The 24957-nt window shown below is 42.3% G+C and overlaps 1 pseudogene; it reads left to right on the forward strand.

The window, feature by feature from the left end:
- Positions 1–14364: 14364 nt before the first annotated feature.
- LOC123455966 lies at positions 14365–24311 on the forward strand (annotated as a pseudogene).
- The last annotated feature ends 646 nt before the right edge of the window (positions 24312–24957 follow it).

Below are 24957 nucleotides of genomic sequence, written 5' to 3' on the forward strand. Positions count from 1 at the left end.
GCTGGCCTTGAATCTGTAGCATTGGGCTGTGTGACAACAAGACTTTTGCACCTGAAAGTAAACAAGATTGTGAATATTCAGTGTTACTGGCAAGAGCTGACCATTCCTTGAAACTTTAGGCTTATATTGCTGGGAACAGAGGGTTTGTTCCTCTCCAAGCCTTGGAATAATCTTTTGTGCTGAAAAGTGGTTGAGGTGCATAACTCTGTAACAGAAAGAAGTTGTTTTGATAGAAACTTGTGTAAAGGTCCCAGAGTTTTTGTATATGGGCAAATTGTTTGCAAGAACATATTAAAAAGGACTGCTGAGAAATAAGCGGGGCTTGTGTCCTGGCCTGGGGTCCTTGCTTTCACTCTTTTCTCTCTTTCTTTAATCCTCACTCCCCATCAGGCTCAAACTGTTTCAGCCAGCAGGATCCGGAATCTGGCCTTTCCACAAAATATTTCTAAGCTGTAGTCTCAAATTCTATTACACTGTTCAGAAATAATTTGACCCTCTTAGAGACTATAAGCTGTGTGTATGAGTTACTTGGGAGTTACTGTGACCACAATACCTGACGAAACAACTTAAGAGAGGGGAGGTTAATTTTGGCTCATGGTTTCAAAACATAGGTATTCATTGTGTGCTTGGCCCCGTATACTTCAGTGGAACATACCTGTGATGGTTCAGTTCTGTTGTCAGCTTGATCTGTTTAGGAATCCACAAACATTCCTCTTGGTTGGGTCTCTGAGGTTGCTTCCAATAAGGACTGACTGGAGGAGGAAGTCCTTCCCCCAGAGTCAGCCCTTCCACTACAGTGAGTGGCCCCTCTCAGAGCAGGGTTTGATGTAAGGAAGCTCTGGGAGAAAAGAATCCCTTCCTCCCACCTGGTTGCTGGTGCTACTTGCTGGCAAGTGTCTTCACCGGCACATGCATCTATCTTGTTAGGCTATGCTTCCTTGCATTGCAATCAAGTTTCTTCAGCCTTCCAGCATGGACTGAAGATCACAGCTCTCCAGAAAGTCTTTAGACCTTCAGTGCTGGACTGGAACTGCTGGGGCTTCCAGCCATCTGGACTGACCAGCTACAGGGTTCCTTGACTCAAGCCTGCAGACCGCTGTTGATGCACTGCTGTAAACTAATCCCTGGTGCCCTTTATACTAACATTTGTTCTTTAAAAAAGTTATTTGTTTTTAAAAATTTTTTGTTTATTTTTATTTATTTATTTGAGAGAGACAGAGATAGATAGATAGATAGATAGATAGATAGATAGATAGATAGATAGAGAGATAGAGAGATAGATAGACACAGAGAGAGAGAATGGGCACATCAGGGCCTCCATCCACTGCAAATGAACTCCAGATGCATGTGCCACATTGTACATCTGGCTTACGTGGGTACTGGGGAATCAAGCCTCACAGGCAAGCACTTAACAGCTAAGCCATCTCTCTGACCCTGAAAATTCAGTCTTTTGGTTATGTTTCTCTAGAGAATCCTGACTAATACAATACTGGGGGGGTCCCATGGCAAAGGACAGCTATTCACATCACAGGAGACAGGAAGAAAATAACATAACAGGAAGCAGAGAAAGTGACAGTCCCCAGGGCTGAGTGTTCATAGGTCTGCACGAGTGACCTCCTGCCATGTAGACCTCACCACCTCAGGATTCCATGTATTTACAACAGGAGCCTATGAAGGATAGTTCAGATCCAAGCCAGAGCAGTGTGTGACCAGAGTCATGTGTAATCTAGGGATGATTACTTTGAAATACTGAGGAATACTTTTCTCTACTCAGTGTCACATGGATTATGAGGATTTCTAGTGAAAACTCTACCTACCTTATTTTATGAGGCTCTTTGCTCCATTTCCACAGCAGATAATCTTTTATGATTTTCCTGGGTTTGCTTCCCAAAGCAGTGAGCCTAGGCAAGCCTAAGTTTCATATTATTTGTTTCCCTCTTGAGTATCACTATCCTGTGCCATGAAAAACCACTATTTTATGTAGTTTTTGGTTTCAGGTGGAATGGACAAATTTAGACACAATCTTGGTTAGAAGCAGAAGTCTTAGACCACTTACATTTAATGCAGTTATTGATAGGGTTGCTTTAATGGCCACAATATTGCTGTTTTAGTCAGTTCCATGTTGCTGGGATAAACATCCAACCAGATACAGTTTATAGGAAGAACAGATTTAATTCAGGCTTAAAGATCCAAGAGAAGTTCCATTAGTGGCAGAAGAAGCTGGCCCCTTTCCTTCATTTAAGCGGAGAGAAACCACCAGCCAGACCACAAACTGCCAGAGCTCAGAACTACTCTCTCAACACCTGTGAACTGGAGGCCAGATCCACCCCCGCTGACGCCTCTTCCAGCTGGCTGCTAGAGATTGCAGAAGGAAGCTTAACCTTACCCCAAAATACCTGAGGTTTTGGGGGACATACTTTCACATTCAAACCGCCACAATTGCAATTATTTTCTGTCGGATTTGTTCTTTTTCCTGCCTTCATTTGTATTATTTATTTGTGATTATTTCTACATCTTTTAATAGTTCTTTAGTTATTCTCTATTTTTTTTTCAGTGGTAGGCCTTAGGTTGATAATACACATGTCTTTCTTATATCTATCTTTAATAGTATTATCCTGCTGGGCATGGTGGCGCACGCCTTTAATCCCAGCACTCGGGAGGCAGAGGTAGGAGGATCACGGTGAGTTCAAGGCCACCCTGAGAATACAGAGTGAATGCTAGGTCAGCCTGAGCTAGAGTGAGACCCTATCTCAATAAACCAAAAAAAAAAAAAAAAATAGTGTTATCCTAATTTATGTATTGTGTAGGAAATGTTTAACAAAATACATAGAATCTTTTATTCCTGTATTTTGACATGTATTTTACTTTAATATATTTTTTACACATTACACAATGCATTGCTACTCTTTTTATCTATAATGTAATTCAGAACAATGCATCTTACACTTGTCTTCTATATGTTTTCCATTCCTTTATTATATTTAAATTCCCATCTGGTATTACTCTTTTTTCCTTAACAACTTAAGATTTATTAGTTCTTATAAAATAGATCTACCCCAAATTAGTTTGCTCAGGTTTGTATGTATATAATAATGATTAATTTGCCTTCAGATTTGGGATATATTTTTCCAGATGATGGAAGTCTAGACAGATAGGATTCCCCCTCCCCCCCCGCCAAATTTTTAAAGATCTCACTTCATTTCTTCCAGCTTGTGTTGTTCCTGACAAGATTATTGCATTGATTGTCTTTGTTTATCTATATATGCTTCTTTTTCTCTGGCTACCTCTAAAGATGTTCGCTTTCATTTTGGTATTCAGCAATTTGGCAGTAATGCATCTCGGTATTTTCAAAGTATATATCCTGTTTGGGCTTTTCTGTCACCCTTACATCTGTGGTTTTTATATCTTTCTTCATTTAAAAAAAAAAAAAAGATTTGACAAAGGGTTGGGGAGATGGTTCAGCAGTTAAAGAAACTTTATTTCAAAGACTGCGAGCCCAGGTTCAATTCCCCAAACTCCTACTTAAAGCTGGATGGCATTCATTTGCAGTGGCAGGAAACCCTGGAGTGTCTACACACACATAAATAAATTAAAAGTTTTAAAATATTTGACAAGTATGTCTTCAAATACTTTTTCAATTCTATTTTTCTGTCTCTTGTCCTTCTAGGACTCAATTTATATGTATTTAAAAACATCTGATAGGCCTGGAGAGATGGCTTAGCAGTTAAGCACTTGCCTGTGAAGCCTAAGGACCCGGGTTCAAGGTTTAATTTCCCAGGACTCACGTAAGCCAGATGTACAAGGGGGCACACACATCTGGAGTTCGTTTGCAGTGGTTGGAGGCCCTGGTGTGCCCATTCTGTCTCTACTTCTCTGTCTTTTTTCTCTCTCTGTGTATTGCTCTCAAATAAACAAAAATAAAGAAAAAATATTTTAAAAAACATTTGAGAGCTGGAGAGATGGCTTAGCAGTTAAGCGCTTGCCTGTGAAGCCTAAGAACACGGGTTCAAGGCTTAATTCCCCAGGACCCATGTAAGCCAGATGCACAAAGGGGCACACGCATCTGGAGTTCATTTGCAGTAGCTAGAGGCCCTGGTGTGCCCATTCTCTCTCTACCTATCTGCCTTTATCTCTCTATCTCCCTCCAATAAATAAAAATAAACAAAAATATTTAAAAAATCATTTGAGGGATGAAGAAATGGTTTAGCAGTAAAGCGCTTGCCTGTGAAGCCTAAGGACCCCGATTCCAGCCTTAATTCCCCAGGACCCACATTAGCCAGATGCACAAAATGGCGCACGTGTCTGGAGTTGTTTGCAGTGGCTGGAGACCCTGGAGCGTCCATTCTCTCTCTCTCTCTCTGCCTCTTTTTCTCTCTGTCACTCTCAAATAAATAAATAAAAATAAACAAAAAGTTTAAAAAGACATTGGCTCAAAGAAAAATATACAACTTAAAAAAAAATTACTAGTCCCTCACAGCTGTGAATACTTAAAAAAAAAAGTGGTTTTTTTTTTTTTTTTTTTTTTTTGAGGTAGGGTCTCACTCTAGCTCAGGCTGACTTGGAATTCACTATGTAGTCTCAGGGTGGCCTTGAACTCACAGCGATCCTCCTACCTCTGCCTCCTGATTTTTTTTTTTGAGGGTCTCACTCTGGTCCAGGCTCCTTTAATTTTTTTTTTATCATCTCTTCTCTTTGTATTTTAGTTTTAATCATTTCTTTTTTTTCTCATATTTTATTTTTTTATTTCTTTTTTTTCACAATTTTTATTAACATTTTCCATGATTATAAAAAATATGCCATGGTAATACTCTCCCTCCCCCTCCAAGTTTTAATCATTTCTATGACCTGCTCTCAATGTGATTTTTTTTCTCCTCTGTGTCTTTATGTGCCCATTAAGGAAATTTGTCATCTTTGATATCATGGTTTTATTATTTAGCCAAAATACTTTATCATCCTTTCCATCTTCTCCAGGTTTTCATGAATTCATTTTTTTTTTTTTTTTGCTTTGTCTTTTTTTTTTGTATCAAGTAGAAACTTGTATGGACACATCATATGTTGGTACCATCATTTTGCTCTTCCATGCTCTCCTTCCACTGAGGACAAGGCCTCTGTATATTCCCTCTGTAGCAAACAGCTTCAGGTTCACTGAGATGAACTTCCAAAACAGGCACAATTGTGGAGGAAGGGATCTTTATTGAAGCTTACAGATCCAGGAGAAGTTCTATAATGGCAGAAGAAGTTGGCCCCCACTTAAAGGACCAGCCAAAGAGAGAAAAAGCCAAAAGAACTCCAGGCAGAACTAGGCACTTTGCATATCTTTAGACTGGAATCTCAAACCCACCACCACACCTCAAGATCCACCCAGTGACACCTCCTCCAGCCAGGTGGCTGCAGGTCCAAACTACAAACTAATACAACACTGAATATTTTGGGGAGCATCTATTCAAACTACCACACCCTCCCACTCCGTGGCTCTTACAATCTTTCTGCCCCCTCTTCCACAAAATTCCCTGAGCCATGTTGGGGTATGTTTTAAGTCTACTCCAGTGTTGAGCCTAAAAGCTCCCCACCCAACTACAGCCCCAGAAGACAGTCACAGGAGAGAAGAGGGTGAGGAAGGCACAGTGGAATTGCACATCTCACTACAGTGTTAGAGCAGTTCCTGAGAGAGGGGCTCATCTGTCAGCGCTGTTTCCTGAGAGACCCCAGTGTCTGCCAGAGAGGCAGAAGTCATGACAGCACATGCTGGAACACCACCGCATAGCAGCTGCTAAGGGTCTTCTCTGGAGTCTCACCATTGCCCCATGAGGTGGGCCACACAGGCTGGGCTCAGAGCACTGTCATGCTTGGCTGGTTGCTCAGTGAGTATGCCTCTGTCGTAGACAGCTCCACAATGCTGGGATGAATAGCCACAGGATTTATTTCAGTTTATGGATAGAGAGAAGTTCCATTAATGGTGAAAGAAGCTTTTTACTTCCATAGATCCAAAGAGAGAGAAAAATTGCAGCAAGCAAAATACCAGCACCAGCGAGCACAAAAGCCACCAGAGTGCAGACCTCTCTGCATACCTTTGGGCTGGCATTCAGGTCATCTCCAGTGATACACCTTCTGTAGCAGGAGTTGGACTACTTGGGGCTGAAGCTGCAAACTCAATTTATTTTATCTATTTGAGAGAAAGAGGGACAGAGACAGAGAGAGAAAATGGGCACACCAGGGCCTTCAGCCACTGCAATTGAACTCCAGATGCATGTGTCACCATGTGCATCTGGCTTTATGTGTGTCCTGGGGAATCAACCCTGGGTCCTTTGGCTTTACCAGAAGTGCCTTAACCATTATGCAATCTTTCCAGCCCTGCCAATTCAATTTTAACAAAACACCTGTGTCTATTGGATCAAACATTCAAACTACCACACTCAATGAGTATGACATAGAGAAGAATTTTAATCCAGCCATTCTTTTTGTAAATATTTTTTTTGTTCATTATTTATTTATTTATTTGAGAGTGACAGACACAGAGAGAAAGACAGATAGAGGAAGAGAGAGAGAATGGGCGCGCCAGGGCTTCCAGCCTCTGCAAACGAACTCCAGACATGTGCGCCCCCTTGTGCATCTGGCTAACGTGGGACCTGGGGAACCGAGCCTTGAACTGGGGTCCTTAGGCTTCACAGGCAAGTGCTTAACCGCTAAGCCATCTCTCCAGCCCCTAATCCAGCCATTCTTATAACATATTCCATGCTCTTTTTCTCATGGTTCAGGTCATCTCTGATGTGTACAGGTGAGGAATGCTGTTCCAGGCTAGCTATAAAACGGAGCTTGGTGAGGGGCCCCATGCCACAGAGTCAGCCAAGAGAGGCTGAAGGCATCTATGTGATTGGCTTGAAATTTCCTTCTCACTTCATTCTCTGTAGTACATAATTTTAAAATGCAGATCTAAGAAAAATAAAATATTTAATTACTTTTCTGTAACTAACTGGAACTGAGTTAATTTTTTAAAAAATAGGGGGAACTCTTCATGATATAGGAGTGGGGAAAGACTTCCTGAACAATACCTAGTAGCCCAGGAAATGAAGAAATCTCTCAACCAGCATGATCTCATGAAGCTTAAAAGCTTGTACAGACAAACATATCATAAACAGAGTCAATAGACTACTTACAGAATGGGAGAAAATCGTCACCAGCTATACCACTGAAAGAGGCCTAGTATCTAAAATCTAAAAATAACTCAAAGAACTAAACAATAAAAAATCAAGCAATCCACTCAAAAAATGAGGCAGAGAACTGAATAGGGAATTCTCAATGGAAGAAATACAAATGACTAATACTCAAGAAAATGTTCAACATCCTTAACCATCAGAGAAATGCAAATTAAAATAACTATGAGATTCCACCATACTCCAGAAAGGATGGTAATCATTAAAAAATCAAATGACCATAAATGTTGGTGAGGATGTGGAGAAGGAGGAACCCTCATCCACTGCTGGTAGGAATGCAAACTTATCCACCCACTATGGAAATCAGTATGGAGAGTCCTGAAAAACATGGAAATCGAGCTATCAACTGACCCAACCATTCCCCTATTGGGCATCTACCCTAAAGGTCCCACCCCCCACTGCAGAGATATTTGTTCAACCATGTTTATAGAAACTCAAATTAACTCAGCTGTCCATAGCTGGATGATTGGATAATGACGATGTGGTACATTTACACAGTAATTCTATACAGCAGTAAGGAAACATGATACAATGAAATTTGTAGGAAAATGGACAGACTTGGAACTCACACAGGCACAGAAAGACAAATGCTGCATGTTCGCCCTCATCTGTGGGTCCTAACCAGGAACACCTTGAGTTGCAGGCGTACCTGACAGGGAATTTGAGGATCAGATAATAAGGATGGAAGTTTTGTTGGGGAAAGGGACTGGAAGTGCTACAAAAATACACACAGACTAAAGCCAAGTGAACTTGTTCCAAAGAAACCTTTCTCCTGGACAGCAGACTAAACTACAGCTCTCAACCGGAATATACAGAGATAATCGGGTAAGAAGGGCCTTGGAGAGGGTGGGATGAAGCCTAACCCTACAATATTTGTCTCTGGCTTGTAACTTCCAGTACCAGAAACTGCATACAATCCATATGGAGCTGTTGATCAGAGAGACCTATGAGGCCCCCAAAACAAGAAAGGCATCTGTCAAAGCACTTGATTACTCGCCTGAGGTAAAATGCAAGACCCTGTTGCTGAAGACTCCACATGCTGCCAACACAGAGGAAGACAGTCTGGAAAGTGCTACGTGAGCTGCTGTGGGAAAATGGCTGACAACCTGTATGCTAACAGGGCACACTGCTATACCAAAGCAACCAACCTGACAAGATGGACATGCCTGGGCAATAGTGTCACCCAGCATAGGTGGGTAACCAATGACTTCTAAGAGTTCTTCTCAGTGGAAAAGAACCCTTAGCTGGGAATGGGAATTGAGTCAGAATCTCTCTTAATTAATAATGCTTATCCCATTGAGCCTATGCTGACCTCAGTCTCCTTTTGAGACTCTGCTGTTTTTTTTTACAGAAGGCGGCTAGAATGAAGAGATAAACCACCTGCTGCACATTAGCCAGGTGAAACCACAGAGGAATTGGTGAGATGGGCAAGTGTGCTGCTTCAATAGCAAGCCTGTCAACCAGCGCCAGGGTGAAGGAGACAGACATTGAGGAGACTCAATGCACCCCAATGCAGAATTACAGAACCTGCAGAAAGCACAACACTAAAGCAGACTTAAAACACCCACCATGGCTTAGAGGGGCAGAAAGATTGTAAGAGCCACGAAGTAGAAGGGAATGCCCAGAGGCATTGCCCTCCCCCCTTTCAATGACTGACTGACACTCTCACATCTATACCCCACAAGTAGGGATAACACCAGCAATCCCACTGAGGGCCCTCAGCAGAATAGGGGCAGGGAGGATGGAAATTATGGCACTAACATATGATGTATCCATACAACTGTCTACTTAATAAAAAAAGTCAAAACATATTTTTATTTATTTATTTTGAGAGAGAGAGACAGAGAGTTAGGGTATGCACATGGGCGCATGTCAGGGCCTCTTGCCACCGCAAACAAACTCCAGATACGTGTGCCACTTTGTGCATCTGGCTTTACATGGGTACTGGAGAATTGAACCAAGGTCTTCAGGCTTTGCAAGCAAGAGCCTTTAAACCCTGAGCTATCTCTCCAACCCACTGAGTTAAAATTCTTAATGTCAGTTGTCAACAAGGAGCACCACAATGTTTTGTTTCTAGTTTTCAATCCTTCTGAGCATTTGAAGAACAATTAAACATGGGGAAGTTGGGGGAGGGTCACTAATACAATTTTTATATAACAGGGGCAAGAAGACCTCTCTTGTGTGGTGATGTTTGAGCTGAGACCGGAAGTAGTCCAGGAAGTAAGCATCAGTGATCTCAGAGGAAGAAGGAAGAATAAACACTGAGTTTGTAGCATGCTTGGAAGGCTGAGAAACGGCAGGAAAGAGGAGCAAGAAAAGAGGATTAATAAGAGGTGAAATGGGGGATGAGGGTTGGAAGAAGCTCTATATGTCCCACAGGACTTGGAGTCTCGGTAAGACTCATCATGCTTTCTCTGAGATGGGGACTATGGGGATGCATGAGTGAGAAGGGACTGTTCCTTCATGTAGGTGCCAGGTAGAGTATAGACCATAGGGAGGGGCAGATGGAGCTGCAGGGAACTGGTTAAGATGAATTTGTAATACAAGGAAATGATGACTACCAGGGTGATGTGAGAAGAAATGTGGAACCGCATAGAAAGTACAGCTGACAGGTGTGCTGATGGATAGAACATGGTGCCTGAGAGAAAGGACAATGATGACTCTAGGTCACTTGGCCTGGAAACTGGAAGGACGGGCTTCACATTTCTACAGTGAGAAGATCTGGGAACAAGTTTGGAGAGGAGTGAGATTCGAGTGTGTTTGGCTTGCTGTGCAAGGGAAATGGCCAATGAGACAGGTGGATGTGGGGGTCTGGGGCGAGTGAAATAGAGATGCATCTGGAGAACTAGTCATTCTTTTTCCCATTTAGGTATGGCTTCAAGAAGAAACATAGAAGACTCTGGAAATAAGAGGCAAGGCTGTGGATAGTCTCCACCCTATCCTAGTGACTTTCTACCTTAAGCTCATTTCTTTGTCCATAAAGAAGGAGCTACCATAAGATAATGTTAAGTTCTGTCCATGGTATATATAGTGCTGCAAGAATCTTATGAAGATTAGAGACACGTAAGGGGCTGGATAGATGGTTTGGCAGTTAAGATGCTTGAGTGCGGAGCCTAAGGGCCTAGGTTCAACTCCCCAATACCCACATAAGCCAGATGTACAAAGTGGTGCATGCATCTGGAGTTTGTTTGCAGTGGCTGATGGCCCTGGCACACCCATTCTCTATCTCTCTTTCTGCCTCTTCATCTTTCTCTCTCTTTCTCTTTTTAAAACTTTTTTTTATCTTTTATTTATTTATTTGAGAGAGAGAGAGGCAGAGAAAGGGAAAAAAAGAATGGGAGAGCCAGGGCCTCCAGCCACTGCAAGGGAACTCCAGACACGTGCACCCCCATGTGCATCTGGCTAATGTGGGTACTGGGGAATTGAACCAGGATCCTTTGGTTTGGTAGGCCTTAACAGCTAAGCCATCTCTCCAGCCCCCTCTTTCTCTCCTAACTAACTAACTAACTAAAAAACTAACTAACTAAATAAATAAATAAACAAAATATTTAAAGAAAAGATTAGAGACACTTAAAAGAAGAGGGAACACTATTCAAACTACTGTATCTTGTGTAGCTTCTTCTCGCAGTTGTCCATTTGGGAAGCAGAAGGAAGGTCCCAAGTGTTCAGACTCACACAGGGAGGTGTTGCAAAGAGCTGGCTCAGGGCCCAAGTGGCAGCATGTGGGATTTGCTCTTCAGAGAAAAGGACAAAGAATAGGCTTCAGGATGCTCACCAGTCTGCTCTGAGGACCAGCTTCCCAGGCTGTTTCTGCAGGAGACTGGCCACTGAAAAATTCCATCTTTAGAGTTCTTAAGGCAACATTATCATAGTTATCATAGCAGTCCATTAGACTCCCAGCTGCACATTCTATATAAGTTTTCAGTTCTATGATGAACAGAAGGATGTAGCGGTCTATGACCCGAGGCCCCTCAGTGTCCATGATTACTGTCACTTGACTGGGTCAGGATGCCCCAGTTTCTGATAAGAGATTCTTTCTTTTTAAATTTATGTGTATTTATTTGAGAAAGAGAGAGAGAGAGAAAGAAGGAGAGAGATACAGGGAGGAAGAGAGAGACAGGATGCGCCAGGGCCTTCAGCTGCTGTAAATGAACTCCAGATGCATGCATCACCTTGTGCATCTTGCTTATGTGGGTCCTGGGGAATTGAACCTGGGTCCTTTGGCTTCACAGGCAAATGCCTTAACTGCTAAGCCATCTCTCCAGCCCAAGAGATCCTTTCATTTTTTTAAAAAATATTTTATTTCTTTACTTATTTGAGAGAGAGAGGAGGAGGCAGAGAGAAAGAGAGAATGGGTACACCAGAGCCTCCATTCCCTGCAAATGAACTCCAGATGCATGCCCCCCACTTGTGCATCTGGCTTACATGGGTCCTGGGGAATCCAATTGGGGCCCTTAGGCTTTGCAGGCAAACGCCTTAACCACTAAGCCAGTTCCCCAGCCTAAGAGATTATTTCTTGATGTATCTTTGGGGCATTTCCAGGAGAGGTCAGCATTCGAGTCAGGGCACTGAGGAAAGAAGGTCACCGCTTTCTCCTGTGTGGCACCGTCATCCAATCAGCTGAGGGCTCCAGCAGAAAAGAAGGAAGAAGGGCAAGTCCTTTCTCCTCTTTGGCTGGGACATCCACCTCCTGCTCTTGGGTCTCACATCTCTTGATTTTTGGGGTTCTCACACTCTCCCTTGCCCACCCCCCAGCCATGTGCCTTGATTCTCAGGCATCCTGATTCCCTGCCTCTCCAGCTCACTGACGGCACATTGTGGGGCCTCTTTGTCTTTATATGAGAAACTCAGTGTTTTAATGAGGCAAAAACATAAGTAACCAAGACAGAAAGTAAACAGTGTTGTTAGCATTTAAAGTTGTCCATAGGGTAAACTTATGGAACAAATTATAATTAAACAAAAGCAAAAGCAGCCAAGTTATATTAAACAAGAGTATTAGTCAAGCCACAGAAACAGTAAAAATGGCTAGAAATTTTACCCAATAAGTCACTCCCTGAGATGATGCCCATAATAAAGTACTAGTTCTACCTTTTAAATAAATTTTATTTATTTATTTATGGGGGGGAGAGAGAATGGGTGTACCAGGGCCTCTAGCCATTGCAAACAAACTCCAGATGCATGCGTCACCATGTACATCGGTTTTATGTGGGTTCTGGGGAATCAAACCCCAGTCCTTAGACTTCTTAGGCAAGTGCCTTAACCACTAAGCAATCTCTCCTGCTCTAGACTCCTAATTCTGAGCCATTAGTAACAACCTCTATTGGGAAGGCCAGGGGAAGGCTTAGATAACACTCATCAAGGGCAGGTTCTCAGACTTTGGTTCCACAAGAATTATCAGCACATCTAGGATGTGACCTGAGGTTCTGGATAGTACTAAAGTACTTTTGTAAGCACTGAGGCAATTCTGCCTTGAGTGATCATGGATCACACTTTAAGAATCACTGGTACAGAACGGAGGGCTCAGTCAAGGAGGCTGGAGGCTAAGAGAGACGTCTTGTTTTAGGGAAACCTTTGGCTGATGGCAGAAGCTGACGCCCAAAGCTGTAAGGAGAGATCATCAAGGTAGCAGTAGCAAGGCTTAGTCCTAGTTATCAAGCGATGGGTCCATGTACACACATGGGCCTTCAGATGGCAGGCAGTATATTCGAAGAACCAGGTTGATAGACAACAAGATGGTCTGGATCACTCCACCTAAGAAAGCTGGAGAACATGTTGCTCACCTAAATGATATGGCAACATAAGTTGTGAGGTGTGTGTGTGTGTGTGTGTGTGTGTGTGTGTGTATGAGCACACAAGCACAGTTGTTTTTACCAGGGCTAACTGATATGGGGGGACTTTGCTTCCAAAAGATGCATTAGGGATGGAGAAATGGTTAAGGCGCTTGCTTGCAAAGCCAATGGAGCCAGGTTCAATTCCCCAGGACCCATGTAAGGCCAGATGCACAAGGTGGAGCAATTGTCTGGTGTTCATTTGTGGTGGCTACAGACCCTGGCGTGCCCATTCTTTCTTTCTATCTGTCTCTTTCTCTCTTTCAAATACATAAAAGTAATAAAAAGATGCATTAATTCATGACTGGCACTCTCTGGCTGGGTCGAAAAGGATTGTTTTTGCAACTATGAGTGAGATTATATGAAAGTTAGTTTTTATGACCACTCCATAAGACCCATCGTCTCTGACTGTGTCAACATGGTTCTGTAGAGAAAGTGGGAAATGAGCCAGGTAACCATGTAACATGTAGAGAGAGAGCCAGACACGTTCAGACAGACAGTAAGAGGTGGTGTGTTTCCACCTGCACCTTGAATAATGCTGAGGTGATTAAGTTTTCTCTTGGGTGAGGGTGAAAGGCCCAAGAATTCAGAAGTCCAGAAATACTATCACGCTCCAAAGGGAGCATAAGCGGGCCCCTGCATACCTCAAACTCCAGGCTTTACTCTCTGTTGAAAGCAAGTAAAGAATCCCTCTCCTCATTATATCAGAGCCCGCTCCTAATATAAAACTAGGTAAAAAGGGCATGAGATAGCCCTCAAGGATGGGAAATGAGTAATGAAGTGAACCACTTATTTGGTTTCTGTAAATAGCCTGCACCATAAGCCTTAATAGCCCACACTGTAAGCCTTAGTAGCCTGCACCATAAGCTGTAGCAGCCTGCCTCAGACCACCAAGGTCATAGGAGGCTGATACCACACTCTGCTACTCCCACCTAAGGACCTGCGCAAATGCTGACCTCCAAGGTCATAAGAGACTGATTGGTCCACGAGGGGCTTGAACAAATTAAACTAATTGGCTTAGAAACTATGGAGTGGCACAAACTGACTGGCTCGCACCCGGTGGGCTCCTGATATTAAAAAAATGATTGGTCTAATGCACAAGCTTTGTTAGAAACCCTATAAAAACTGTTCTATTCCTGCATTCAGGGCTCTGCAGTCCTCTACCCCTGTGCGGTGTACGACTGTGGGCCCCAGCGCGCTTGGAATAAAATCCTCTTGCAGTTTGCATCAAGACTGCTTCTCGTGAGTGATTTGGGGTGTCACCATATCCGGGCAGAGCGTGGGGTCCTCGTTTTGGGGGTCTTACAAGGGAGCAATCTGTAACCATGGACAGGTATACAAACCAAAGTGGGAATCATAGATGCAGAATAGTGGAAGTAGATGCTTCCCCTTCGCTTGTGCTACATGGGCTCTGCTACAAGTCCAGAAACAGGTAAATAGTTGTGCAGATTTTCATATGTCTTGTTTGCTTTCCTGTTTTCATGGTGTTTGAAATGAGTAAGAGAATCTGAATTGCCACATTTATAAGATTGATTTATTAGCTTACAAAAGTACTTTATGCTGAGAATAATTTTGCTCATAAGTCTGCCACAACAGGAGTTTCAAGTGCCTGGGAGAATCTGATATATTAAATTTGTGATTATGGTTTCAAATGTCTCAGGAAATACAATTAATTATAAAACAAGAGGATTAAACTTTAAGAAGGATTTAATCTGCTACAATTAAGTGAGTGGAACATTGATCAAAGCACTAGTACAAGGATCGTTTATAATTCTTTTTAATTGTTGTATTTGTAAATATAATGAGATAATTTATAAGTTAAACATAAAAGTTTAGGGAAAACTACTTTTTAAAAGTTAAAAATGATAAATCACATATAGATTTTAAATAAATTTAAAAAACACATTTATTTTTATTTACTTATTTGCAAGCAGGAAGAGATAGGGAGAGAGACAGACAGAATGGGTTGGTATTTTTCTTGTATAAGAAAACCCTTTCCTCATTTGAAAAAAAGATAAACATACATAACTACATTCTCATTAGCTTCTTCCTTGAGAATTGCTGGAAGTACTTATTGTTGTTGCTCTTATTAACTTCTGTCAGCCTTAGGAGTCAAAAGTAACATTTAATTATTATCTGATACATTTCCATGACTACCATGAGGTTGGACACTACCATGGTTGGCCACCTTTTATTTTTGAATTGGACTTTTCTAGTTGTATTAGGGTTTCTAATAAAGCTTTAAAACTGAAAGCAGCAGATTGAAAATTCTGACAAATTTTAAAGAAAGCGTTCATTCATCTTAGGCCACAAAGAGAAAGCAGAGGCTCCGAGGTCCTACATGGAAACCAACAAAAGGATGCAGTTGCTCCTTCTGTGTCCACATGGGTGACCCTCTACTGTTAAAAGTATCTCTTCAGGTATGGGCCTGAAGAGATGGCTTACCGGTTAAGTGCTTGCCTGTGAAGCCTAAGGACCCTGGTTCGAGGCTTGATTCCCCAGGACCCACGTTAGCCAGATACACAAGGGGATGCGTGCGTCTGGAGTTCGTTTGCAGTGGCTGGAGGCCCTGGTGCGCCCATTCTCTCTCTCTCTCTATCTGCCTGTTTCTCTCTGTGACTGTTACTCTCAAATAAATAAATAAAAATAAAACTATTTTTTTTTTAAAAAAGTCAGGTAAGAAGACATCCAAGACTGACAGTGTTAGAAAATGTCAGAAGCACTTTACTTGTAAAGAGAGGAGACTGGCATTTTCCTACCCTGGCTGATTAAAGAGAACAGGGGCTGGGAGGGTTGTCTTATGAGTTCCACCAGAAAACACTCTAAGGGATGTACTGAAAATGAAGCTATAGGTGCTATTTGACCATTTTAGGATTTTCAAGCCAGCCGAGCCATGGGTAAAGAAAGGGAGGTACAATATTGTTTACTGCCCCTAATTATCCTGACAAGCTAGGCTTGCTGCAGCACAATAGGAAAGATAAGAAAGATAAGGGGGGCACCTCACCCTTGGGCACTAGGTAGGCGTTAATCATTGTTAAGGCACTGTTGAAATCACTTATTAGTGTTAATGATAAGTTCTTACTGAGAGCACTTCTTCTGATGTTCATTTCCTGTAAATAAGCAAAGGCTTTGGGGGATGGACACTGCCTCCTAGCTGAGCAAGGGCTCTTCCTTGTTGCTCTGGCTGCCTTGAGCCGGAGGATTGCCAGAGCACCCCATGCCAGCACCCGTCCTTTTAAACACTCCATCACTCCTTGAGGAAACTACACAAGGGTGATAGCTGTGTGCTCTGGCTCCAGATGGTGTACCCCAGCCAGGACGGTTTCAGCTTTCACAGGACGTTTTGCTATCACAAGCCTTGGTGAACTTTAGATGACCCTACAACCATTTCCACCCAGATCAGAGGGGAAGCCCTTCCCCTGGTGGCCCCGCAGATGGACTGCTGAGGCTGGTACAAAGGGACAATGGCTTGATTGCTGTAAACACAAACTTCATTTGCATAAATGGTTTGCTGTGATTGGTGGGAGCCCCTTGTTCGGCTGGCTGTATCAGCAGGCTGTTCAGCTCACTTAGTGAGAATGGCAGACACCCTCCTGTGTTGCCTCCCCTAATATTGCAACATTAGGCCCAATAAAAGGCTGTTGTTAAGCAATATTTTACTGCCTGCATTTAGTAGGGTGGGCTGAACTAGTAACATAAAAATAGGAGCAATGCAACAGAGAATCTTAACAGGGACCTAAAACAATGGACCATAAATAATTAAAGTGTCCCCAGGAATGCTGAGCTGGGGAAGGGAAAGGCTTCAAGCCCTGGACAGAGGAGAAGCTTGCTTCTCAGGGAGAGCTGTCATGCGGTCCTTTGGCTTGTCTCGCAGAGAAAGCCACACGTGCATGTTACTTGACTTTTGTTTCTTCGATCTGGTCTATAAAATTGGAATACTGCTAGAGGAAAAGCGGAGTGTGAGGAGTTCACTCTCCCAGTGAAGCTGGTGAAGGGTCCAAGTTTGGAGGATACTGGCTGCTCCCTGGAAATGTCAGGTTCTTGAGTCTCAGGACGAGGAACTGTACCTGGGCTACACAGAAAGGTAAAATAAATAGAGATTGTTTTATTAAGAAGAGGACAGGGGGCCGGTTCGAGGCTCGGTTCCCCAGGTCCCACGTTAGCCAGATGCACAAGGGGGCGCACGTGTCTGGAGTTCATTTGCAGAGGCTGGAAGCGCTGGCACGCCCATTCTCTCTCTCTCCCTCTATCTGTCTTTCTCTCTGTGTCTGTTGCTGTCAAATAAATAAATAAAAAATGAACAAAAAATATATATATATAAAAAAAGAAGAGGACAGGCACTCCCAAGAATGCGAGTAGGCTGGTGAGCTAGAAAAAGACATATATGGCCGACATATATGGGCGTGGTGGCACGTGCCTTTAATCCCAGCACTCGGGAGGCAGAGGTAGGAGGATTGCCATGAGCTCGAGGCCACCCTGAGACTCCATAGTGAATTCCAGGTCAGCCTGGGCTAGAGTGAGACTTGGGCTAGAGTGAGATCCTACCTTGACAAACCAAAAATAAAAAAAGAAAAACAAGAAAAAGAAAAAAGAAAAATACATATACTCAAATAAGTGCAGGGCCATGAGCCTCGTGGCCCTTTCCAGGGCATTTACATAGCACCCATCACCTCCTCTGACACTTGTGCATCACGGGCTTTTCTGCACATGCTCTGTTGTTACAGCACTGGGAAGGCTTCAAATCTTCCAGCTGCCATCACCGCCGTTTATGTGCTGATCTTGTAGTGGCCCTCTCCAAGTCCCTGTTTTCCACCACCAGTTCTGGTCAAACTGTAAACAAATACACTTTCCTTTGTTAATTGCTATCTCTCAATTTCTTTGAAATACAGAGAAACTAAGGTCTATGGACCTAGGTGCCTGGCACAATGGTCATTTAGTAATGTGACAGATGGGTAAAATTCTTAGGAAATTATTTGCTTGCATTTGAATTTGAATGAATTGTTGAGCTACTTCTATTGTAATTTGTGTAAGTATGGGATATACTAAGTGTATGCTATTTTGGTGGAAGAATTCTAGACAATAAGTCCTTTTATGATCTAAGTGTAGACTCTAAGTTAATATAATATGATTGTGTATGTGTCAAATTGTGTATTAGTCTATTGTAGCTGTCTTGATAGAAAGTGAAAATTTCTCCTGTTTTTCTATTTTTTTTTTTTTCTGTTTTGGTTTTGCCCCTGGAAAAAGGTGGTTATTCGGGGCCTTTATGTTACTGGAGTTGTTAGGGCAAGAGTCTGAGTCCTGTTGTAATTACCTTCTTATTGCTGAAATGAAATAATGAGTGAGAGGAAAGAGTTATTTTAGTTTTTAAAATTTTATTTATTTATTTGAGAGAGCAAGAGAGGGAGAGAGAGAGAAAGAGAGAATGGCCATGCCAGGGCCTCTAGCCACTGTAAACAAACTCCATATGCATGTGCCCCCTTGTGCATCTGGCTTACATGAATCCTGAGGAATCAAACAAAGGTCCTTTGGCTTTGCAGGCAAACACCTTAACCGCTAAGTCATTTCTCCAGCCCCGGAAAGAGTTATTTTAGATTATAGTCTTGAGGGGAAGCTCCATGATGACAGGGAAAAGCATGGTCTGAGCTGAGTCTCAACATCACCTCTGCCATATTATGAGGAAAACAGCAGCAGGAAAGTAAGTTGAAGTCTAGCAAGGGGGAGTTGGCTATGACACCTCAAAGCCCACCCCAGAAACACACCTCCCCAAGCAAGCCTCCACCTCCCAGATTGCTTCCAGCTGGGACCAAGGATTCAGAGCACATGAATTTTTGGGAGACATCTGATTCTAACAACCACATTCTGATCCTGGCCCCTATAGATGCACAACTGTCTCAAGTCATAAAATTGCATTCAGTTCAACTATTAAATTTCCTGTAGTTTTTCTTATCAATCCCCAGATCCAAGGTCTCATCTGAGACTCAAGACAATCTCTTAACAGTAAGCTTGCAAAACTGAAACACAGGTTAAGTACACATAATGGTACAGAATAAACAATCACTACAGAGATGGCACTGGGCATAGCAAGGAGAGATTGAACCAAGGCAAGACCTAAACCAAGCAGGGAAATTATCAAATTCTGTAGCTCTAAGTCTGACATCTGTAACCAATGTCAAAGTATCTGAAGTTCCAATTCCATCTTTTGGTCTTGGGAAGACCCCGTCCTACCATCTCCTATGCAGCTCTCCTAGCATCTCCAAAGTTCTGTTGTCTCCACCGCAACCCATACTTCATGCAGTGGCTCTGCCAGGTCTCCGTGCAGGGACTCCAACATCCCTGCTTCATGTGTCCCAGTGACTATTTCCAAAAATTCATTTTTGCTGCAAATCCAGTGACCCTCCACTTTTCTGCCTTTGTTATTCTCCCATAGTTCCAAGTGGGATACCAAATTTGTTAATCCTGAGGGGAATAAATCCAACGTTGAAGAGCAGGAAAACTCAGCATTTTTTCCTACTGTCCCAATGCAGCAGAGCTCACCCAATCTCAATGATGGTAAACTCTCAAATAATTGCAGCGGATGTTGCTACAATTTCTGGCCTGTGCCATGCCCTTCTGTTCACAGAAGTCCATTTCTTCTAAATTCAGCCCTGTCCAAGTTCTCAGGACTCAGACAGAATGTAGCTAATTTCTCATGCAAACTATCTCTAGTCCAGTCATAACAAAGTTCTTTTTCCCCTCATAAACCAAGTCTACACAGTCAATAGTTCTTTCTGCATTTTTGGTCTTTCAACTCTGACCAGAATGGCTCATGAAACTCTGCTTACAGTTATAGAAATAAAATCAAATACCTCTACACATCTACATTGAAGTCTTTTTATTGGTTTATTACCATGTGATATTTTATTAAGGCTATAATACATACAAAATTCATGCATGAATGTTTGTGAAAGATTTTTGGTATATTTCTTTTTCATAATGGAACTACAGAACATGTCAACCCTACAGATAGTAACATTCAAGACCTAGTTAAGCTTTCTATCATTCTGAATGTGACAGAAAAAAAGGATTATGTTATTATATATTGTCAAGAAAAGAGATGACTAATAAATTATAAATTATAATAACATATATAATATATATAATAAATTATATCTTGTCAAGAAAAGAAATGACAATTAAATTATTAAATTATGATTTCCTTAAATGCTCAGAAGTTTTCCAAACTGATTTTTGCTAGGCAAATTTAAAATGTAAATTTAAGATAAATATGAGGAATCTTAAACTCAAAATGTATAGTTTTATTTGCCCTTCCTTTCTCTTGTCCCAAGTCAAGTTGTAAAATGAAAAAGCAGATGATTTGAAGTGCACCAATAGTGCATACACGTTTTTTGATTTTTGGGATGACATCCTTTTATTGCAGCTTGAGTGTATGAACTATCTGGATGACTTTAAAGTTTTGCACAACTATAAGGAGCTTATGAAGTATAAGTCTTATGGGGCAGAAGAGATGGCTTAGTGGTTAAAGGTGCTTGCTTGCAGCCAGGGTCCAAGATCCTAGCCACATATGTAAAGCTGGATGAGCACTAATATACAGTGACAAGGAACCCTGGTATACACACACACCACACCACACACACACACACACACACACACACATACACACACACACAAAGGAAAAATAATTTTACAAAAGTATAAGCTTTATAACAGAAGATAATATTACTTATAAGATATTCTAATGCTTTACATTTAAGTCAACTGAACTTTGTTGTAATATTGATTTAATTTTAGTAAAGTTTACAGAAGTCTAATTTAAAGTACAAGCATCTGATTGTGTCTCCTGTAATTTTGTCAGGCTTTTAAATAGAATTAGGGCTCATTGAAATTTTTGCTTGGGCTGAATTTTTTCTTTCATTTTGTGTGGGGTGCATATGTCTTAGATGCATATCCATTTGTGTGGGCACACATGTTTGTGGATGTGTGTGCACATGCATGTTGAGGTCATAGGTCAATGTTGGGTAGATTTTTCTATTGCTGTACACTTAATTGTTTGAGACAGGTTCTCTGGGTGACTTAGAACTTGCCAGTTGGCATAGACTGGTGAGCTAGTGAGCCCCAGGGACTTCCTGCCTATGCCTCCCCAGAGCCGCAATTACACACTCACACTACCACGACTGCCACTTCATGTGGGTGCTGGGGATCCAAACTTGGGTCCTTATGCTTGTGTGGCCAGCACTTTATCCACTGAGTCATTCCTCCAGCCCTGAATTTTTTTAATGACCACTTTATAGCACTTGTTAAATAGGCCATTACATGTGTGATGTGTTATGGACATTGATAGTATTTTCAATGTAAAGGGTCTAAAAACATTAAAGATTCTCATTATTTCTAAGGAAAAAACTGTATAGGTATGATGTTGATGTTAGATGTTAGTTTCTTTATGTATCTATAGCCTTCTAGGTTATAAGTCTCGAATGCAATGCTTAAAAATTGCTTTATCAGGGGCTGGGAGGATGGCTCAGTGGTTAAAGGTGCTTGTTTGCAAAACCTGCCAGTCTGGGTTCAATTCCCAAACCACTCACAAAGCCAAACACAAAATGTGGCACAAGTGTCTGGCACTCATTTGCAGCAGCAAGAGGGCCCGGTGTGCCCATATATACATACATAAGTGCCCTAGAGACACTTACGTCCTTTCCTTGGCTATGACTATTGTATTTCAAGCATCCCAAGGAATTGGAATTTCTCCAGAAAAAGGCTGGAGCCTGGTGCCAACCACAGAGGGTACTTGTCTCCTGAAAATAGATTTCATTCAGCTCTGACAACTTGTCAAACCAGCTTGTAGGAGACAGTGATGGGCAGGGCTGCGCCTTGACTGCGACTGCGTAAGCGTGCGCACCGCTGGCCCTCTTGTTGGGAGCCTTTGCGTTTGCATTGACTCTGAGGTATGTTTGCATTAGGCTTGAAGGACTGAGTTGTGTGGCAATTTGCTTTTCTGGCATTGTGATTGTAACTTTGCTGCTTAGAATGAATTCTTGGCTGCTCTGGGTACATATGAGGAAGAAGTTACTTGCAGGATAAGACTTGTCTGTTCCATTATCTTTATTTAACCTTCTGTACTGAGAAGTGGCCAGTGTACCACTGCCACCCAAGAAGTGGTCAGGCACATGATTTACAGGAAGAAGTTGTTGGATGGAAACTGGAAATTTATGTAATTGATTAATGATGCTTGAGTGTGTATCAAGGCAAGCATGGAAAATAAATCGAGGCTTCAGCCCTGACCTGGAGTCCTTGCTTTTACCTTTGTCTGTTTTTTCTCTTTAATCCTCACTCCCCATCAGGTTCTGTTCAATTTTGCTGGCAGGTGGCACCTGAACGGGGACCTGACGAGGGGGAAGCCCAGTGAATGACGAGGTGCGCTCGAGGAAAGAGGAGCGGTAAGTGCATATAGAAATTAAAGCATGGGTCAAGGTAGCACTCGTTTGCTTTTTGTACATATGCTTAAGAATAGGTTGCATACTTGAGGGGCTAAGGTAAGTCATCAGCAACTTTGTAATTTCTTAGATTTTGTAGAAACATTATGCCCTTGGTTTCCAGAAGGAGGGACTGTAGATTTAAAAACCTGGCAAAAAGTAGGGACCAAACTTCAAGATTATTATGATGCCCATGGACCAAGTAAGATCCCAGTAGAAACTTTTAGTCTATGGACTCTAATTAGGGATAGTTTAGATCCTAGACATGAACGGGATAAAGTTCAGTCACAAAAGGCAGTTTCCAAAGCAAAACCGAAGCACTGTGAGATTGCTACAGAAAATGAAACTAAACCTTCTGCTCCATCCGAGGAGTCAGAACATGGGAAGTTTAAAGACGATGATTTATTTGACCCCTTCGATCCAGAGGAAGAGGAGGAATTGGAGGAGGAAGCTGCAAAATGTCATCAAGATGAGGGTCCACCTTTTATTGCTTTTACTAAGTTTGAGGATGATCAGAGAGGACGAAGTTCAGAGGAGGTTCAACACCTCCAAAGTATGGTTGAGTCTTTATCTTTACAAGTGCAACAACTGAAGAGAAAATGTGTTCAGGGCAGCCCAGCACCGACTGTCATAGCAGGATTAGATCCTCCACCAGCGGTGGATCAGCCACCAGTAATTGCAGTAGTGCAAAGGCCCCCAGGGAAATTTTATCGCCTATCTTTGACACAATCCTCCCTATCACCTTTACAGGCTGCTGTATTGGAGGCAGCTCGGAGAGGAGAAAATACCCAAGGTTTTCAGTTGTTTCCTGTAATTGAGCAGGATGGTGGGCAGGGGAATAGAGTAGGGGCACATAATCCTATCCATTTCAAGCGGTTGAAAGAATTGAAAACTGCTTGTGCCCAGTATGGTCCCATTGCTCCTTTTACGCAGGCTATGTTAGACTCGTTGTCTTTTGAAGCACTGCCCCCAGGAGATTGAAACGAATGGCAAAAGCATGTTTATCTGGAGGGGACTATTTGCTTTGGAAAACAGAATATGTAGAACAATGTCAAAACATTGCAGAAATAAATAGAGTTCAGGGGCTGCCTATAACTTTTGATAGGCTTGCTGGAGAAGGCCCATATCGAAGGCCCATATCAAGAAACTAGATAACAATTAAATTTTGAGCCCAGCGCTTATGCGCAAATTAATTCTGCAGCTAAAAGGGCCTGGTATAAACTCCCTTCTACTGGAAGAAAAACAGCGGATTTGTCAAAAATTAGACAGGGACCTGATGAACTATATCAGAACTTTGTAGAAAGATTATTACAAACTGCAAGTAGATTACTGGGAGATTCAGGGTTAGGGCTTTTACTTGTAAAACATTTGGTCTATGAAAATGCTAATGCTGCTTGCCAAGCAGCTCTGAGACCTTTAGAAAAAAGGGAAAGAAGAGTAGAGTTGCTGGACCTCCTGGAAGTTGTTTTGGATGTGGTCAAATAGGTCATCAAATAAAACGTCCTAATAAGCAAAAGGCTGATGCTACAAAAAGAGAGCTAGGATTGTGTCCAAAATGCCAAAGGGGTAAACATTGGGCCAATGAATGTAAATCTAAACGAAATATCATGGGAAATCCTCTCCCACAAGGAAACAGGAGGAGGGGCCAGCCGCAGGCCCTGCAGCAATGTTATAGGGCACTTCAAAACTTTGTTCCCCCACAAGGCGATCCATTCAAGATCTCTTCCGAGCCACCCCAGGCAGCGCAGGATTGGACCTCTGTTCCTCCACCTACACAGTATTTATCCCCGACATGGGAATGCTAGCCTTGCCAACAGGTGTTTATGGGCCATTACCTAAAGGATCTGGGGGGCTCTTGCTCAGAAGAAGTAGCTCTATCATGAAAGGAATCTTAGTGGCTCCTGGAGTGATTGATTCTGATTATGAGGGGAAATCAAAGTTATGAGTAATTCCCCTGGAGGAATATCAGTAATTAATAAGGGACAACAATTAGCAAAATTAATATTACTCCCCCAACTACAAGCTAAAAATGCTAGTAAAAGGGGCAAAAGAGGTGATGCAGGGTTTGGTTCTTCAGACGCTTACTGGATCCAGGCCATTGGATCACACAGACCAGAATTAACTTTATATACTAGTAGTAGGAAGTTCCAGAGTTTGCTAGATACAAGAGCTGGTATTTTACTACTTACAGCTGACCACTGGCCCTCTAAGTGGCCTTAACAATTTTCTGTGACTCAATTACTGGGGATAGGGCAAACTCAAAGCCCAGAACAAAGCAGTGATGTACTGAAATGGAAAGATGAAGAAGGACAGGGAGGAACTCTTAGGCCATATACTGTGCCTGGGTTACCTGTTAACTTAGGGGGAAGGGCTGTGACGAGCTGTGTGGGAGTTTGTCTCTATAGTCCCGACAATGCCATTACTAATGAAATGATGAATCAGGGATTTCTA

Source organism: Jaculus jaculus, chromosome 19, assembly GCF_020740685.1.
Source record: "Jaculus jaculus isolate mJacJac1 chromosome 19, mJacJac1.mat.Y.cur, whole genome shotgun sequence".
NCBI lineage: Eukaryota > Metazoa > Chordata > Mammalia > Rodentia > Dipodidae > Jaculus > Jaculus jaculus.